This window comes from Notolabrus celidotus, unplaced genomic scaffold (genome assembly GCF_009762535.1).
Source record: "Notolabrus celidotus isolate fNotCel1 unplaced genomic scaffold, fNotCel1.pri scaffold_215_arrow_ctg1, whole genome shotgun sequence".
Taxonomy (NCBI): Eukaryota; Metazoa; Chordata; class Actinopteri; order Labriformes; family Labridae; genus Notolabrus; species Notolabrus celidotus.
The window spans coordinates 64,598-72,500 of NW_023260067.1; the positions used below are offsets into that span (position 1 = coordinate 64,598).

Sequence of the window (7,903 nt, forward strand, 5' to 3'; positions counted from 1 at the left end):
AGCCTAGACTCTGGAATGTGGCTTAGACCCTAGACTCTGGAATGTGGCTTTGACCCTTGACCCTGCAATGTGGCTTTGAGCTTAGACTCTAGAATGTGGCTGTGATGTTAGACCCCAGAACGTGGCCTTGAGCCTAGACTCCAGAATGTGGCTTAGACCCTAGACTCCAGATTGTGGCTTTGACCCTAGATTCTGCAATGTGGCTTTGAGCTTAGACCCCAGAATGTGGCTGTGATCTTAGACCCCAGAATGTGGCCTTGAGCCTAGACTCTGGAATGTGGCCTTGAGCCTAGACTCCAGAATGTGGCTTTGACCCTAAAATCTGGAATGTGGCTTTGAGCTTAGACTCCAGAATGTGGCTTTGAGCTTAGACTCCAGAATGTGGCTTTGAGCCTAGACTCCAGAATGTGGCTGGGATCTTAGAAGTGGCCTTGAGCCTAGACTCTAAAATGTGGCTTTGACCCTAGATTCTAGAATGTGGCTGTGATCTTAGACTCCATAAAGTGTCTTTGAGCCTAGACTCTGGAATGTAGCTTTGAGCTTAGATTCTGGAATGTGGCTTTGAGCTTGGATTCTGGAATGTGGCTTTGAGCTTAGATTCTGGAATGTGGCTGTGATCTTAGACACCTCAGAATATGGCCTTGAGCCTACACTCCGGAATGTGGCCTTGAGCCTAGACTCTGGAATGTGGGTTTGACCCTAGATTTTGGAATGTGGTTGTGATCTTAGACTCCATAAAGTGGCTTTGAGCCTAGACTCTGGAATGTAGCTTTGAGCTTAGATTCTGGAATGTGGCTTTGAGCTTAGACTCTGGAATGTGGCTGTGATCTTAGACACCTCAGAATATGGCCTTGAGCCTACACTCCGGAATGTGGCCTTGAGCCTAGACTCCAGAATGTGGCCTTGAGCCTAGACTCCAGAATGTGGCTTTGAGCTTAGACTCCGGACTGTGACCTTAGACTCTGGAAGGTGGCTTTGAGCTTAGACTCCAGAATGTGGCTTTGAGCTTACACCGTAGAGTAGGCTGAGATCTTAAACCCTGGAATGTGACTTCCAGCCTTGACTGCAGAATATGGGAGGAACACCTGACCTAAAAGCAGCCACAGTGACGAGCTGATCACCTCACAGCTGCCCTTCATTATCTGACCTAAGTTGAGCTTCTTGAGATACAAAGAGCGACTCAGACAAACAAGACAAACCTCTCTCTTCACACATCTGAAACAATGAACGAGTCGTTTCTTTAAAGCAGCGCTGGAGTCAGACGCCCGAGGAAAGCTGGTACCACCGCGTCGCTCTCTATGGAAACCTTTGATCGCTGGGTTCAGCGGCTCGGCAGCGGTCGGAGATGGAGGACAGACGGGCGTAATTGAAGGTCCTTTGTAGCCTCATGAAAGTAGAGAGCGGCCGCATTTGAAGTCATCCGCTGGCATATTGATTTTCCCAGGGTCAGTCCCAGCACTTGTTTGTAAAGCAGAGACAATAACAGCTCACAGCGGGCGGCGTGCTGCTCTCACAGCTCTTTGTGTGAGACGCATCAGACCAAGAGAGGAGAGTGCGAATAAAAGAGGTGGTTAACAGGGGAGGTGATGCAGCTCTCGTTATTCTTCAGAGTTAACACTTTGATTCGTTCAAACGCAGTGTGAACTCTAAATATCTGGCATGTGTGCTTTAAGAGCCTGTTAGCAACTATGCACGTTTAATGCTAGCCTGAAATAACCTTCAAACAGACTCTTTGTGGTCTATCAGAAATGTCCTTTTCATTCCTGAGTCTGGGCATGAAGTAAGCACTTGTTTAACATTTTCTAATTCCACTTATCATATCTACTTTCACATTTATGAAACATGAAGATGTTATATTCCTGTGTTTTTTCGTTTCTTTGTTGAATCTGCAGAGCAACAGAAAGTGTGTTGATATTAAAATCTAAAGTGGGTTATGTTTTGCTCGTCCAAAATCAGGATAAATAGAATCAGAAAAAGGAAATATTCCCTTCTTTTTTGCATTTTTTTTTTTTTTTTTTGCATTAAATAAATAGATAAATAAATGAAATGCAAAAAAATATTCTACATTTAAATGCTACGAAAGCTCCTAGCAGCCTGAACACAGTCCAAACTGTTAATTTTAACATAAGCCCCGCCCCTGGTAGGGCAAATAACCAATGACAGGCTTGCATTTTGGGATACAAGTTCTCCAAGTTCCTCTCTAAAGTTTTAAACAGCGACCTGAGGGAATAAACCAAGATTCGATTACTAGATTGTATTTACCCATAGTCTGTAATCTATGATGTTTAATTTCTTTCAAACAACCCAGTGGAATACATCAAAGGAGAATAGAAGGGAATGTTCAGGTTGATCAAAGCCAATTAGAACAGGGATTAATTCTCAACAGCGAAAACAACACCAGTGAAGATTCTCTTGATTTAGCAGCTTGTAACAGTAGTCTTCTCTCAGCCCACCGTGAATGCGTCTCTCCTCCCGGTGTTCCGGTTTTAAAAGTGACCCTGTAAACTGGAGACCTTCAGCTGAACGTGTCAGTGTTTGTGGAGTTTACACAGCTGTTGAAACACAGAGGGAGTTCCTGGGAATGCAAACTAGTTTAGTTTTTATTAAGATTTCAAAATATCCTCATCAGATATTTAATGATGGTCTAAAGACGTTTATGAGGGATGCATCCGGCTGAGAGTGTCCAGTTAACAGGGTCGCTGTTTAAACCAAAACACCGGCCGATCTCTGCGATCACGGCTTATCTCCTCTCACGTGTTGATTCATTCATTGCTTTTTCCATGTTTTTAACCGCAGGCGCAAAATTTTCACTTTTTTTCATGTTTTTCTGCTTTTGGAGCACAATTTCAAATTTGAGGAAAATTAATTTTTTCAACAGGCTCCGGGGTCAACTTTTTTGTGAGATGTTTTTGTCAAAATGTGTTTTTTGCAAAAAAAAAAATATTCAAAAATTTTTTTTTTTCAATTTTTTTTTTTTCAATTTTTTTTTTTCAATTTATTTTTTTTTGCAAAAAAAAAAATTTTTCGAAATTTTTTTTTCAAACAATTTTTTTTTCAAAACTTTGTTTAAAAAAAATTGTCACTTTTTGTGTGAAATATTTTTTTAAATTTTATTTTGTAACAAAAAAAAATAATTAAATTTTTTTTGTCAAATTTTATCTTTCAAATTTATTTTTGTCAATCTTTTGAGAGTCTCCAGTTAACAGGGTCTCTGTTTAAACCAAAACACCGGCCGATCTCTGCCACGGCTTTTTGAGTTCAAAAGGATTTTAAAGCCGTGTTGAAACGTCTTTGCTACTCGCGCTTATCTCCTCTCACGTGTTGATTCAGTGAATCCATCTGTGATGAAATATAGCACCATCTAAAACAGACCAGCTGAGTCTCTTCATGCTAACAGGCTAACTGTTGTGTTGCTCATAATGATAAAAAAAAAAAAAAAAAAAAATGATACCTGTCCGTCTGCTTCTATGGTGTCATCTGTGATGAATGGCATTCCTCTTTGTGGTACTGCCCTCTACTGGTCTGGTGGTGTAGTGCATTTACTTTTTTTCCTCCATACGTCACTGGCCTGATTTACACAATCTACCCAGGACTTCAACCTGTGGTCGAAACGCAGACAACAATGGGGGCACAGGAACCTTTTAGTTCAGGGTGAAGTAGATCTGGGGGCTAAAAGACCCTGGAACTCTTGGTCCAAATGCACCTTATTAATCCTTACATTATGGGGGCGTGGTCGCTTTGACTGACAGGTGGGTGCTTATCCCAAAGCCAGACGTAGTTTCTATCCTTGTGTGGCGGTCCAAAATGTCTGGGCTCAAGCTTTTCCATTCAGTGTTGAGGCTCTGCAGAGCAGAGTCAGTCTCCTGCTTTGAGCAAAGATCCAACGGAGACATGTTCTGATGAAGTGAAACAGAAACTCCCCAAATCAGCTCCTACACCCCGGAGTAATGAAGCAGCTCCATCCAGAACAAGTCTTTTCAGACCCTTTGTAGCTGAAACCTCTCAGCAGCCTGATCTGTTGTAGAGGAAACACACAGAGGGTGTAAAAACAGGAGTTAGTGCTGCTTTCAGAGCCTCTTTTTAAGTGATTTCATTGTGTTGTGGAAGAAGAGTCTATTAAAGCAGAGAGACGGAGGAGACTCGCTCTTTTATCCCGCTCTGCCTCTCTCATTACCCGCTCTCATTCAGGGCTTGTTAAACCTGAAAAGGCAACATTTACACATATTTTCCTCCTACATTGTGTCTCGGCTGCGTGCACACAACTTATTACGTGAGCCCGGACAATCTTTGATAGGAGATACAAAAAGGAGACAGACGCATCATCACAGAGCGATTTGGAGCTCACAGGGATGAAGACTCTGTAACTGGATTATTTTGTGTTCAAATGCTGAGTCGAGCAGATTTCTCTCTGTTATCTGAACTCTGTGATTTGTTGTTGATATGTTTCCTGAAGAGCACAGAAGGAAACCAACCCCCGGCTTTTCTACATACTGATCAGCAGCGGAGCACAGAGGTCCACATGAGGTTCTTCCTCAGGCCCCAAGTGGAGACATGGAGGAACTTGTTTCACCTCTCAGATGTGGATGAGGAGATCCACTTTCTCACGTTAAATCCTAGGCCAGGTCACGGTGGCAGCAGGCTCAACAAGTTGCCGAAACCATCCTAGGACACTTCCCCAGCTCCTCCTCAGGGATTCAAAGGCGTAACCAGACCAAATGGGATGTGCAATCCCTCAGGCATGTTCTGGGTCTACTGGGGTTTCCTCCAGGTTGGGCATTCCTGCAAAACCTCCAAAGGCATGGCATCCCTCTCAGATAGCTGAACCACCTCAACTGACTCCTTTCAATCATAGATGACAGTCAGACCGTGGATCAGCTTCCTCTTTACCATAAGGGTCTGGTACAATGGCTGCAGTCTATCCATTTAATCCTCACTCTTGAACGAGGCCCCGAGACTCTTGAACTCCTTCACTTGGGGTAAGGACTCGCTCCCCATTAGGAGGCAGCAATCCACCATTTCTGTCCTCTTCAACGGCCACCTTGTTGTGGTGAAGGGGTTTGTGTGCACCCTTAGAAGAGTCACCCAAGGCAAAGTGGTCCCAAGGGAGGGGCCAGATCACTAGGGACTCAAAAACACCCCCAATGAATTTGACTTTTTAGAAAAAGGAGACCAGGGCTATCCCTTGTTGTCAGATTTGGGGGGTAGCTCCCTTGCAGGCACCTGGTGGCCTGGCTTTAATTCATGGGGCCCAGTCAGGAAATGGAGCTGCCTCCTTGTGGGTCCATTACCCTTAGAGACAGGCATAAGGGCGGGGTGCACTGCTAACCATGTGGCAGATTTGAAGATGTGCGTTTTGACCGGTGGAACCAGGGTCTAAATTTAGTTCAGGGGTAGATCATCTCCCCCCTTAAAAGCCCCAGCTAGGGGGTAGTACTTTTCAAAGGTCCCGGGGCTTTCAGGGGGCGGGGCCTGCAATGCTGAACATGTCTGATTGGTAGATTAACCTCAGTGTTTTTATTCCTCCCTCCGTCCACAATAACATCACACACATCTGTGATTCTCTTGATTTCTCTTTCTTTCATTAGTTTTTATTTGTTCTATCTTTTTTGTATGTGTGTGTACTTTTCAAAAGAAGAAGCTGTGATTCTCTTGATTTAGCAGCTTGTAACAGTAGTCTTCTCTCAGCCCACCGTGAATGCGTCTCTCCTCCCGGTGTTCCGGTTTTAAAAGTGACCCTGTAAACTGGAGACCTTGAGCTGAACGTGTCAGTGTTTGTGGAGTTTACACAGCTGTTGAAACACAGAGGGAGTTCCTGGGAATGCAAACTAGTTTAGTTTTTATTAAGATTTCAAAATATCCTCATCAGATATTTAATGATGGTCTAAAGACGTTTATGAGGGATGGATCCGGCTGAGAGTCTCCAGTTAACAGGGTCGCCGTTTAAACCAAAACACCGGCCGATCTCTGCGATCACGGCTTTTTGAGTTCAAAAGGATTTTAAAGTCTTGTTGAAACGTCTTTGCTACTCGCGCTTATCTCCTCTCACGTGTTGATTCATTCATTCATTGCTTTTTCCATGTTTTAACCGCAGGCGCAAAATTTTCACTTTCTTTCATGTTTATCTGCTTTTGGAGCACAATTTCAAATTTGAGGAAAATTAATTTTTTCAACAGGCTCCGGGGTCAACTTTTTTGTCAAAATGTGTTTTTTACAACAAAAAAAAAATATTCAAAAATGGTTTTTTTTTCAAAAAAAATTTTTTCAATTCTTTTTTTTTTCAAATTTTTTTTTTTCAAACAACTTTTTTTTCAAACAATTTTTTTTTCAAAACTTCGTTTAAAAAAAATTGTCACTTTTTGTGTGAAATATTTTTTTAAATTTTATTTTGTAACAAAAAAAATCATTTTTTTTGTCAAATTTTATCTTTCAAATTTATTTTTGTCAATCTTTTGAGTCTCCAGTTAACAGGGTCGCTGTTTAAACCAAAACACCGGCCGATCTCTGCGATCACGGCTTTTTCAGTTCAAAAGGATTTTAAAGCCGTGTTAAAACGTCTTTGCTACTCGCGCTTATCTCCTCTCACGTGTTGATTCAATGAATCCATCTGTGATGAAATATAGCACCATCTAAAACAGACCAGCTGAGTCTCTTCATGCTAACAGGCTAACTGTTGTGGTGCTCATAATGATACCTGCCTCAAAGCTTTTTACTTTCAGCTACAACTAACCTGTAATTACAGATACTGATTCAGAAACATGTTGAATCTGGATCTCAGGGTCTGGAATTTAGTCTGAGAAGGGTTCTGGTCTCTGTCTGTAGTCTGAGTCGTATCCACTAATCAGCAAAAAAAAAAACGATACCTGTCCGTCTGCTTCTATGGTGTCATCTGTGATGAATGGCATTCCTCTTTGTGTTACTGCCCTCTACTGGTCTGGTGGTGTAGTGCATTTACTTTTTTTCCTCCATACGTCACTGGCCTGATTTACACAATCTACCCAGGACTTCAGCCCTGCGGTCGAAACGCAGACAACAATGGGGGCACAGGAACCTTTTAGTTCAGGGTAAAGTAGATCTGGGGGCTAAAAGACCCTGGAACTCTTGGTCCAAATGTACCTTTAGTTGGCTGTTGGCACATGTTTCAAACAAGTCTGTTAGATTAGTCGGCGGTGGTGACGACACTTAGGGTCATAGCTGTGCTGTCGCTAGTAAAGCTCAATCCTCTCAAAAAGAGGTATTAAAAGTGCGCCTTATAATCTGAATGTTATGGTGATCATTGAGCACAGCTTTAAGAAGAGTACGTTAAGCTAACTGGCTAAGCTCCCCTCAGAAGTGTTGCCAAGTGGAAGCAGAAAGTCTCTCACTTCTTCAGCGACTGTAATTGTGGCCTGAATGTGCTCAGCGTTTATTATCCTCATATATTTATACAGACTATAAAACAAGAACATGACTGCAGTTAACAGGATTATACAGAGTGAGAGATGACAGCAGCTCTAATCCTGCTTTATTAGGATTGTTTGTTCTGTCCCTCTCTGACGGCTAACGCACGCCGTTTTAAATCAGAGCGCCGCTCCGCTCTGCACCGAGAGGTCACGTCGGTTAACTTCACCGCACACCTTCTCATTATTCTCCCTCCACTGCGGCCCTGCAGGACTCACATTTTAATTAGAAACACAGACGTTAGTGTTCGCTCATGTGATTATGGGACGTATTGAGAGCAGGACGAGTCACAAGGAATGTTTTCACCAGTCCTCACAGGCCTGCTTCTCTCTCTTCTACAAACTAAGCTTCAGTTTGGAACCGAGTGTAAGCGTGACCTGCGACGTGAGTCCGCAGAGGCATCCACGAAATGTGATTTTGGTCACCTGACTCACTCTGTGCTCTGTCTTTGTTTTTTCTCTCACCT

At 42.8% G+C, this 7,903-nt stretch overlaps 1 protein-coding gene across 1 annotated transcript in view; it reads left to right on the forward strand.

Annotated features, from left to right (window-relative positions):
* The window catches only part of LOC117809050 (adenylate cyclase type 8-like), a gene marked incomplete at its 5' end in the record, with an annotated part of 63,167 nt that overhangs the window by 54,991 nt on the left and 273 nt on the right, over positions 1–7,903 (forward strand).